The 12077-nt window shown below is 50.8% G+C and overlaps 1 protein-coding gene across 2 annotated transcripts in view; it reads right to left on the reverse strand.

Annotated features, from left to right (window-relative positions):
• Positions 1–11416, reverse strand: part of SNPH (syntaphilin) — a 42783-nt gene extending 31367 nt beyond the window's left edge. Inside the window, exon 1 of one of the 2 annotated variants that reach the window (XM_062203964.1) lies at positions 11364–11416. The gene's annotated coding sequence lies outside the window, so the exon portion shown is untranslated. The remainder of the gene's footprint in view (positions 1–11363) is intronic. The other variant, XM_062203965.1, reaches the window with a different exon arrangement.
• Positions 11417–12077: the final 661 nt, after the last annotated feature.

The following is a 12077-nucleotide window of genomic DNA, read 5'->3' on the forward strand; positions in this document are numbered from 1 at the left end:
ATTTTTTCTTTCCTTGAAGAAACTTCGTTTCTATGAAGTTCTTTCCTTCCAACTATGGGTGGAGGGGGAACAAGCATCTACTGGGTGCTAAATCCTCTGCTCAGGGCTCTACACATAAGGGGTTTTAATCTCCTGTAATTCTTGTGCCAGCTTTGCTCCTATGAGGCTGGGATTAACTAGGATGAAGATTTTTGTTAGTGATTTAAGAAAGAGAAAGTAAGTGACCCACCCATGGTCACAAACTAAGTCCATGACTGAGGCCAAGACAGCAGTCCAAGTGTGTCCAAATCCAGCTTATGCTCTCCTTTCCAACCCCTCAGAGAGCAGGGCAAGGGGCCTGATGCTGTCTAAGCTTGGATCCAAGTTGCTTTCATCTGGACGCTAACCTCTGGGACTCCTGCCCACACTGATCCCTTTGTTGTGCTACTGGACTCTGAGGCCTATCTTTAAGCAGGGGCCAAGCCTGTGGAGTGGGGAGTGACTCTCCAGAAGGAAGCCACCAAACCGAGTTGGTTCAAGTTGTTTCATAGCTCCAAACTGGGCCCTGGGTACAACCCAGGGAGGACTGGTCACTGCAGGGCAGGGAACAGGAGTGGCTAGAGGAGTTAGGTGCTCTCCCTCCTCTGAGGGAACAGAGGTTAGCTTGGTAACTTAGGAGCTTTGGCTCTGTGAAGGGGCTGGGGGCCTTGGTGGAGGGACCCCCAAAAGATGGCATTTGAGCCTTCAGGAAGATCTGAACTTGGGAGAGAATGAAAAGAGGAAGACTATGAGAATAGGAGGAGGAATAAAATTATAGGCATAGGGTGAGCCAAAATAATTGGGGTGGCAAGGAGGGACATGGAAGGCATATTTTTTCCCTGAGGTGGTATGTGTCCAAGGTCACCTAGGGACTTTTCTGAAGACAGAAAGTACCATGAGGTTCCTCTCTAGCTCTCAGGCCAGTTTACTCCAACCAAGCCCTGGGTTAGCAATCTGGCTGTTGAGAGCCCAGCTAAGAGCTGGGAAGGCAGGGGTGGCCAATGAGAACAGCATTAGGGAGAAAGAGAATGAGAAAGCAATGGGATAGAAAGAGGGGCAGGAGAATTTGGGCTCTGGTGCCAGCTATTTGGTGGCTTTGCCTCCAGGGAACAGGCATGGATGCACACACCAGTCGCATGGATTCCCCATCATCAGCTGCCTTTCCTATGACTGTGCTGTCGGGAGGCTGGTAGAGGTCACACAGCCCTTGCCCACTATAGAGTTTAGCTGTTATTCATCTGGTACAAAAGCTGGGACTCAGAAGAGCAGAGGAGCCACTGGCCCAGTAGGAGGAAGGAGAGAGGAGGAAGTTATAGCTGCAGAGACATTTGCTGTACGCCGGGCCCTTTCTCACAGAGGTCATAGCAGAGCAGCCCATCTCCTGTTGTCAAGAGCAATTCATCGCTCTTTGGAGGACATGAAAATGACTCAGGGGAGCAATACAATTTGTCCTGTGTCCTAGACTAAAAAGTGGCAAAATGGAAATGAGCTTGGCCTGACTGTGAAGCCAGGGCTTACCTTGAGCAGGGAGCTGCTGCCAAGAGAGCCAGGACCACTCAAATGGATGGAACTGAACCCCCTACCCATCCCTCGACCAAAGCCCCAGTTCTGTGCTCCAAATGTGAGGCAAGCGCCCTCTGCCCAGTGCCTTCGCCTCCCTGCAGAGGCCCTTCTCCCACTTGAACTCACTGCCCCAAATCTGCCGCTTCTGAAAGGGAGGATGAAAGGAAGCAGAGCGGTACAATGAAGGGTGGAGAAGGGGGGCGGGAAGTAACAGGGGGAAGTGGAGCCCAACTGGGCTCCTAAGAAGACTTTGGGAAAGACCCAGGATTTACTGTGCCTCTGCTTCTACCATTTAGAAGGCCAGAGAGAACAGCGAGCTGTCTTCTGCTGACAGGCACCAGACTCTGGGTCAGCCAGACAGGTGCACTCTGTGCTCCAGGACGCCTCACCTTCAGTCCACCTCCTCTCCTTTCCCCCACCCTTCTACTGCCAGCTCCTTAGATCATTCTCTGTTCTCTCCTCCTCAAGGAAGCCTTCCTGGATACTCCCATCCTATAGATCTCCTCCCGGGAACACCAGTGGCCACCTGCTACTTGCATCACCTGTGAACGGCCCTCTACTAGAACTCCAGATCTTCTGGACCACGAGATTGCCACACACAGCTCATGGCCAGATCCTTTCTAGGACATCCAGAAGCCCAGAGATGAGACACTAGCTCTCAAGACAAACCATTTTGTTGCTGATAAGTTTGTATTTTAGAACATTCTCAGGGCCAGCACCATGGCTCACTTGGTGAATCTTCCGCCTGCAGAGCCAGCATCCCATATGGGCACCAGTTCTAGTCCCAGTTGCTCCTCTTCCAGTCCAGCTCTCTGCTGTGGCCCAGGAGGGCAGTGGAGGATGGCCCAAGTGTTTGGGTGCCTGCACCCACGTGGGAGACCAGGAGGAAGCACCTGGCTCCTGGTTTCAGATCGGCACAGCCGCCAGCCATGGTGGCCATTTGGGGGAGTGAACCAACGCAAGGAAGACCTTTCTTTCTGTCTCTCTCTCTCTCTCACTGTCTAACTCTGTCAAGTAAAAAAAAAAAAAAACAAACAACAACAACAAAAAAAAACATTCTCTCTTGAAAGGAGTCAAGTTTACCTCCTTTGCTGGTCCCTGCAAGCATGGGCCTGGGATCCAGAGCTCGCAGCATGTGGAAGATTCAAACTCCCTTCCTGTGACTGTACTTGGAATACCTGAACACACTACTGTTCTGTCGCTACAGTGGTATGAGAAGTCATGCCCTCGCCACCTGGGTGGGAGCCCTGACCCCACCACTTCGTGGTTGTCTGACTTTGGGCCAGTCCGTGCTTTTTGTAGCCCATTTTCTCAACTATATATATATATATATATATATAGTTATATATATATATATAGTTATATATATATATACTATATACTATAGTATATATATATATATATAGTATTACTATATACTATAGTATATATATACTATATATATATATACTATATATATATACTATATATATATATATACTATATATATATATATACTATATATATATATATAAACTCCCTGCTTCACCAGGTATCACTGTGCCTCACCTGTCATATGTGTTCAACAAATGTTATTGGTTTTTTTTCTATTCATGAATCACTGATTTAGATGCAGTGTGTTAGAGGAAAGAACATGGCTTTGATGCCAAACAGTGTAGGTGCAGCCACAGGTCAGCTATGCAACCTTGAACAAGTTACTTCCCCTCTCTGAGGTGCAGTGTCTATAACATCTATAACATGAGGGCAGCATATGCTAAGTGGGCCCAAATTGTTTTGCTGTTTCTTTATTTCTGGGATCCATCTGTGTTTTGGCCTTTCTTTTGGCACTGCCCAGTTTTGCAGGCTGCTAATAACATGGTGAATTTGTGGTGTGCTGGGCACAGTACTGAGCACTTTGGTGGCTAATTCTGCTCGGTGTCTACACCCACCTCAGCAAAGGGTGCTGGGATGGCTTGCACCTCATACTCAGAAGGCTCACAACTGAGTGGCAGCTGGTCTTTGCATTTCCACATGCCAGGCCTATGCACCATCCATACATCTTCCCTTCAACCAGGCTAACAAACTCCATGAGGGCAGAGACCACCTCTTGGTGCCCGCATATGGAGAAGACACTTGGTGCACACAGTGGCACATAGAGTGTACTGGTCGAATGAATGGACGGAAATACTTCTTTGTATTCCCCCACTGTGGCCAGAATAGAACCTTACCACTTTGGGTACTTGATAAATATTTGATTAAATGGAGCCACAAAAACGTGAGCTGTCATCAGCAGCTCTAATCTGATGTCCTGGGAGCAGGGTTCCTCCTCTAACAGGAGATGCGCTGAGGGCCATCCCCGAGTGTGTTCTTGGCTTCCAGACCCCAGCTTCCCCTCTGTCAGGGTCATATGGCAGAGTTCTGTACAGAGCCCACCTGCCACCCTGACCACAACACAACCAGGCAGAAGGCAGCAGAAGCTGTGCTGCAAGGCCCGTGTGCCTTCAAACCACAGGACCGGATCTGCCCCTCCCCAGGAGGCGCTGCCAGAAGCCTCTCCCATGCCTGTCTCTCAGAGGTGGCTTTGCTGCCAGGTTACACAGGCCATCATCCAAGTTCCCTCTTCTGAGGCTGCCGACTCGGCTTCCAGAATCCTGCAGCAAGGAGGCCTGGCTAGGACCAGCTTCAAGGGGGCAGAGATGTGCCTGGAGACTCAGTCCCTTGAGGCTCAATCCTGACAATGCTGCCAAAAGGGAAGGGGCCCAGTTTGGGCCTTTGAAGTCAAGGGTTCAGAATCAAAAGACTACAAGCTGCCAAACTAAGGTCAAACTCCCTGGCCTTGCAGACCAGGCCTGTCCTGGCCTACACCTGCCCTTCCAGCCTCATTTCCTGCCTCTCTCCTCTTCTGTATACCAGCTGACAATTACCAAACATTATATACCTGGCACATTTTAGTGTGTACATTTAAGAAATGTGGCTGGCTAGCAGTTAGCCTAGTGGTTAAGAAATCTGTGTCCCATATTTGAATACCTAGGTTCCATCCCTGGCTCTTGTTCCTGACTCCAAGTTCCTGCTAATGTGGACTTTGATAGGCTGGGTGACAGCTCAAGAAATTGGATTCGTGACACTCATGTGAGAGACCTGGATTGGGTTCCTGGCTCCCAGCTTCATCCTTGGCCCAGCACTAGCTGGTTGTGGTAAGTATTTGAGAGTGAACCAGAGGATGAGATCTCCCTCTCTTTCTCTCTCTCAAACAAAAAAATTTTTTAAAAGATTTATTTATTTATTTATTTGAGAGGTAGAGTTACAGAGAGAGGAAGAAACAAAGAGAAAGGTCTTCCATGGGCTGGTTCACTCCCCAGATGGCTGCAACAGCCGGAGCTGAGCTGATCAGAAGCCAGGAGCCAGGAGCATTTTCTGGGTCTCCCATGCAGGTGCAGGGGCCCAAGCACTTGGGCCATTTTCCACTGTTTTTGCAGGCCACAAGCAGAGAGCTGGATCAGAACAGGAGCAGCTGGGACACGAACTGGTACCCGTATGGGATGCTGGCACCACAGGTGGAGGCTTAGCCAAAGCCACAGCACCAGCCCCACAAAAAATGTTTTTAATGTTGCCTAGTTGACTACACTAAAACAATTAGGAGATTTCACAAATAGCAGATTGCTGTCCTGTAACTCAAAAGAGTTGACAACACTGGGGCCACCTTCTAGCAGACAAGAAGGGTGGGAGCAGCAGAGCAGCTGCCTCTTGCAGCAAGCACTTTCCTAGCCATCTGTTTTGGTTTGCAGACATCTGCATTTGCAGTCCCTTGCTTTGTATGTTTTATTTTGGCATACAGATCTCCTAACAACCTCAGGGAATGGAATGCATCACTCTTGCTTTTCACAGAGTGAGAAACAGCAGCCTGACTCTAGAGTCAAACCCAAGGACACCTGTCTGTGGCAAACATGAGCAAAATATAGACAATGCAGTGAGCTTTTCATAAATGAAAATGTATTCAATCTGAAAGAGCACCTTTTTTTCCTGGTATTCTTACTTGGGGATAGAGGTATTAAAATGCTGTTTTGCTTACTATATGCTAGTAAACAAAATTCTAAGCATCATTTGAATCTCCTCTTTTGGCACAATGAAAGTCTGGCCTATCTAAGATAGATTCCTCAATGATCTTTGCAAAACGGAAGGCCAGGAACCACAGCTCTGCTATACAGCCTTGCTGTCGCAGGATGACAGCAGACTTCTGTCGCCCCCATTCAACAAAATCAAACTCTAAATACCAACAGCCAGCAATAACCATCTCTTTCTGTACCTGCATCAACCCATCTTTGAAGAAGGGCTTTTGAACTGAGCCTTCCCAAGCCCTCCCGCCTCCAGCACATCCACTGTGCATTTGTTCATGCCTCTTGTATTTATCTCCTCCCTCCTCCAGTTACAGTTATCTGTATCCTACCCACCCTTGGACCCTGTAAAACAGTTCTGGAACAGAAGAAAGGGCTGCTGCATTGTTGCACACTTAGAGATTGAAGGGTGCTGTGGCCCCTGGCTTGCATTTTGCAGGTGTGGGAAAGTAAAGGGCCTGACCTCAGGCTGCCCAGTGAGTCACTGGCAGTTCTGGGATGAGGACCTGAGTCTCCTGACTCGTCAGGGCTGGCTCTTTCCACTGCTCTAGGCTGCTCATATACACTGCCTTCTGGTTGGCTCAGCATCTCCATCCAGAGTACTGTGTTGAGCATGTGACAAACACTTCATAAATAGCTGCCCATCTAGAGACACAAAGCAGCCTGGGGAACACAGTCCTCCCTATCCAAAGGCCCTTGGCTCAAGCTTGGTTTCATTTGCCTCAAAACTTTGCTAGTGCTGGCTGCTCTCTAAAGGATAAAATGCCCCTCAGGCCCTTGGTGTCCTAGATGATGAAAGACCCCACGTGGCAGTCCCCATTAGGCCTGAGTTATAGTCCAACTCTGCTGAGCCAACCTGGGTACATGCCTCGGCCCCTGCAGGTGCTAATGGCTCCTCCAGACAGGTGAGATGCTGTGAATAGACAGCAGGAACTCACCAAGCCTACTAGATGGCTGTAGGTACAAGGCAGGAGTCCTGTTTCTAGAAGCCTCTAAGGATAGGAAAGGTTATGGTCTACCTGGGATAACTGGGCAGTTCCTTGGAGTTGTGCCATGGAGTGAGCCTGTATAGTCCCTTACACCTATGGACACCTTCTAGGTGGTTGGAGACAGAAGCTAGCAGGTTTCTAGAGCAGTTAGGAAATGTTCCACCCTGGGTAAAAACATTATTTATTATTATTGTTATTCCCAAACTCAACGCAGAAAATAAGAGGACAATGGCATCATCTCTCTAAAGGCTCCCTGACGGTCTCAGAAGGAAAGACCATCCCCTTCTCTCTGTCTCATGACACCCATATCAGTGTGCCTCACAGTTCCCTGACGGTTTTCATAACTACAGTCAAATGTATCTATTTTCCTCTGTTAGATGGAGCTTCCTGAAACCCAGGATCACCTATTTTTCTTTTTCTTTTTTTTTTTTTAAAGATTTATTTTATTTATTTGAAAGACAGAGTTACAGAGAGAGGTAGAGACAGAGAGAGAGGTCCTCCATCCGCTGGTTCACTCCCCAGATGGCCACAACGGCCAGAGCTGTGCCGCTCCGAAGCCAGGAGCCAGGAGCCTCCTCTGGGTCTCCCATGCGGGTGCAGGGGCCCAAGGATTTGGGCCACCCTTCACTGCCATCCCAGGTCACAGCAGACAGCTGGATTAGAAGTGGAGCATCTGGGACCAGAACCAGTGTCCACATGGGATACCGGCGCCTCAGGTCAGGGTGTTAACCCGTTGTGCCACAGCGCAAGCCCCAACCTATTTTTCTTTTCTGTATCCCATGCAGTTAGCCCAGGGCCTAGCTACTAAAGAATAATAAATGCTAATCAATGTTAGTAATAACAATGCTAATCTCCTCCACCCCCTCAACTGAGACAGGGTTGCACTGAGGCCTCTTTTTTTTTTTTTTGACAGGCAGAGTGGACAGTGAGAGAGAGAGACAGAGAGAAAGGTCTTCCTTTGCTGTTGATTCACCCTCCAATGGCCGCTGCGGCCGGCGCACAGTGCTGATCCGAAGCCAGGAGCCAGGTGCTTCTCCTGGTCTCCCATGTGGGTGCAGGGCCCAAGGACTTGGACCATCCTCCACTGCACTCCCTGGCCACAGCAGAGAGCTGGACTGGAAGAGGAGCAACCGGAACAGAATCCGGTCCCCAACTGGGACTAGAACCTGGGGTGCCGGTGCCGCAGGCAGAGGATTAGCCTATTGAGCCGCGGCGCCGGCCTCACTAAGGCCTCTTGGAGCCAGGGAATGTCTCTACTGCATTTGAGATAGGAACACCTCTCTTCAGAAGGAAACTGGCTTATCTTAGGTTATCCAGTTAACAGGAGGGCTCAGACCAAAAGCAACTCCTGTGCCTCCCAGTCCACCATGCTTCCTGCTAAATGTTCCCCAGGTTCTAGGACATATTAGCTGCACAACACTGGGAAAAGACTCTTCGCTCTCTCACTTGTAGAAAGGGTAGAAGTATGTATACTGCCTATAGAAGGGAATGGTCTGGGAAATGGATAATTGAACTAAGGTGAAACAACATAGTAGGGGCTGGCACTGTGGCAAAGCAGCAATTAGAGCATCTCATGTTGGAATGCACTGGGTTCAAGTCCCCCAGATGCTCCACTTCCAATCCAGCTTCCTACCTGGGAAAGCAGCAGCGGATGGCCCAAGTGCTTTGGGCCCTGCTGTCTGTGTGGAAGTCGCGGATGGAGTTTCAGGGTCCTGGCTTTGGTATGGCGCAGCTCCAGCCATAGAAGCCAGCTGGGGAGTGAACCATTGGATGGAAGACATCTCTCTCTGTCTTTTTCTCTTTCTCTGTCACTCTTTCACATAAATAAAATAAAGCTTTTTAAAAAGTAATAAAAGCTTCATTTAAAAAGAAAACAGCATAGTACAGAAGAGGCACTCATGTCTGTCATGACTGTCTCTCAGGCCCAGCCGCTTTCCATGATCAAGGGGCAGCCATCACTAGCAGCAAAGCAGAGCTCATTCTGGAAGGAACTGTCTCCAGTCCTGATTCACACCCCTCAATTCAACCCAGCGAGTCCCCTGCAGCAGCACTTGGGGGACATGTCATGATTCCTGTCATGAGTCCTTCACAGCTTTCCTGTCTCCACATCCCTGAGCGTGAGCAAGTACACACACAACTCACAAGACAGCATAGGAGGAGGCAGCAAAGCCTTCCGAAGAGCACAATCATCTGAGTCAGACAGACCAGGTGTCGAGTGACAGTTCCACCACCTCTAGCTGTGCAGTCACAGGCGAGTTACTTCATCATTCTAAGCCTCAGTTTCTTTATCTTTCAATAGGTATCATTTATTATAAGGATTATCTAAGATGGGTGATGGCCTAGCATTTCATAAATGAGGCTGAGAGTGACAAATAGCTGTCTATGTCTATTGAACAAAATGTCAGAACATGAAAGGGCCACAGGATCATTGAGTTGAGTCACCTTAGCACAGACATGGAAACATAGAAGCCTTGAGAGAAGGCCTGCTTGGCCCAAGGTCACAGAATGAGGTGGCTGTTCCATGGAATCAGGGACCCAGGTCTCCTGGCTTTCTCCTTCTCTGCTCTCCTCCCTCTGACACAGTGATGGCTGGCCTCGCTCTCTTCCCAGTCCTCTTCCCTCCACTGTCACATCTGATAGCAGCCAGCACCGCTGAGATTCCTGTCTGACAACATCACTACTCTCCTGAGCACACCTGCCTTCTTCCCGCCCAGTCAGGAGCCCTAAATGACAATAACAGTATTAACAGCAATAATGAAAACAAGCTACAATTGGTAGAGTGTCCTGCTCTTCTAAGTGTTTTTACCTATACCATCTACACACTGCAGTTTCTCCCTAACGTTGGCTTAGGGACATAATTTCCTCAAATTTATTCAACACTTACTGAGCACCTATTTTATGTCAGAGGCTGGAAAAGCACAGAGGAAAAAGGGCCTCTGCTGAGAGCTGTTCATAGTCTAATGGAGATTTGGGGCAGGGTCTGGGAGGTACATGATGACTTCTTTGGGCCCACATGGTGTAGCAGCCAAGTGTCACTCTCTACCCCAAGGGGAACCTCCTTTACCATGTTGTCAAAGGTGTCTGTAGAATAAACTGGAGCCAGAAAGGTCCAGTGCTAGGCTGACAATGACAGCCTTTGAGAGAAGATGAATAGAAAACGCAGGCAGCCCAAACTTGATGGCCTTGTCTCACAGGGTGTCTAGGGAGAGGCTCCAGGGAGGGCACGAGGAAAGCAGTGGGATCCGTGTGAAATCTGGCAGCCTCGGTCGCCCCACTGTCACCAGAAATAAGATTCCAATGCTTCTATTCCCTTAGGGAGTATCAGGATTTTCCAAACTCAGGGCAGGTTCCGCATGTCTCCTTGGGACCATCATTTGCTAGAATGATGTCACAGCTTTTGCAACGGAAATGTTTGTGCCTCCTGGTTGCTGCCGTGGCCCTCAGCCTGGGGGCTCAACACTTTTCAGCATTCATTATGCCCTGGCAGGGATACCGTGGCAAGGATGTGGGACAGACTGGTGTGGGAATGGAGGAGAGAGAACTAAAAACAACCACTCCCTCCTGTCTCCAGGTCTATCTCCCAAGTTCTGAGTCCCTGAGAACCCACTACGTGCCCAGCATATACAAAGAAGTGTGGGTGCTTCCATATCCATCTCAGAGGCATGAACCCCTCTTTCCAGGTTATCAGATGAGAAAACTGAAGCTTGAGGAAGGAAAGCAGTCATATCAGCAGGATGTCAATACAAGACTGACAGCTCTAGTTCCACGGCATCCCCAAGGTTAAGGTTTCACTTGAGAAGCGGCAACGTTGAAATCAAGGGAGGAAACCCTGATTATTTGATGGACCTCAATTTAAATTTAGATGGAAGTGCCCCCCCTCCAGCACTGAAAACCTGCTCAAACGATATAACTGTGCAGACCATCTAATCCAACTCCTGCATGTAACAGATGAGCAGACAGACACCCACGCCTGAATTGTAAGATGGCTACTGTGGCCAACTAGCAAGTGAAGGGCCTGGAACCCCCATCTCTGGCACTTTCTTTACACCACTCTGCCTGCGGAGACCATGGTTTTCTGGGAAGCTCCTCCAGTGCAGCCCAGCCCAACCCACACTACCAGATGGGTAGAGAAGGCAGAGGAAACAGGCAGCCTGTGACCAGGCCTCTCCTGCAGGGTTGAGGAAGGGAGTCCCAGGCTGTTTGATGTTGTAAACAGCCCAGCTCTCTGCAGCAGATTGGAAGGAGATGGGAGGCTCAGATCTCCCACTCTAGGGGTCAGGGGCATTTTCCCTGCATCTACTGCAGAGCCCTAATACTTCCCTGAGGACAAGATGGGAAGGGAGCAGTCACTGGCATTTGACCTTGGGGTACGTGTGGGGTTCCCATCCTCCCCCTCCCAGGAACCCTTGCTTCTCCTCTAAGAGGAATAAATGCTAAATCCCAAAAGAACAGGCATATAGGCATGGGGGAGTCCCCTAAAACGCTCCTGATGGCCCACCTTGGGCATCTCCCTTGCTGCCATTAGCATCCTCTAATTAGTAAATTTCAGAAGGTGGGGGTGGGGTGAGGGGCTGCTCCTAGAAGGAAGGGAGGGTAAGAATGAGTCACGATTAACCCCTCCCTGGCCGGTGCTCCCTGAAGGGATTCTATCCACAGCGAGGGGTCACAGGCTGCCCCACCCGCGGCCCCGCGGCCCCCTCACCTGAGTCCCCTGGCCCTCCGCAGTCCCGCCGGCTCGCACGACTCCGGCTCCGCTTGGCGCAGCGTCTCTGCAGTCGCTGCTGCAGCCGCCTGGTCCCGATCAGCAACCTGCGGCGGCGGGGAAGAGAGACAGACGGGGGCGGGTGAAGGCGGGCGGAGGAAGCCCGGGAGGCCGAACCCCTGACTGCGGGCAGCCGGGCCGCAGCCGCGAGGTTGGGAGGGCAGCTGTCTGCGGGCTCTCGGGCTATGTTCCGTGCGGCCCGCGCCCCGGTCCCCGGCCCGCCACACTCTGGGCGGCGGCTGGCGCAGCTGGGCCCGGGGGTCCCTGGGGTTCTTGTCATCACCTGCGGAAGCGTCCATGGCTTGGGCTGGCCCTGCCGGGACAGCCGGATCGCGCTCCGGAGCCCCTGCAGAAGGCGGCTGGCTGGGTGCTCGCCGGGGCTGGGGCTGCCGGGAGGGAGGCGGGGAGGGAGAGGTGGATGCAGGGGCCGAGCCAGTCGGCGGCTCGCCGGCAGCTGCGTAAGCCGCCCGACTTCACTTTCCTTCTTAAAGAGATAGTTGGTGTCTCGCTGCTCCCGAGGGCCCTGAGTTGGGACACAAGCCCGCCGGAAGTGGGGCCCTCTCCCCCCAGGTAGGCCAGCCTTATGCTTTCCAGGTGGGTGATGGGTCGTGGTGGGAAGCGGTTGGCCTGCTGACCCGCTGTGTGGCCCTGGGC

This window comes from Lepus europaeus, chromosome 10 (genome assembly GCF_033115175.1).
Source record: "Lepus europaeus isolate LE1 chromosome 10, mLepTim1.pri, whole genome shotgun sequence".
Lineage (NCBI taxonomy): Eukaryota > Metazoa > Chordata > Mammalia > Lagomorpha > Leporidae > Lepus > Lepus europaeus.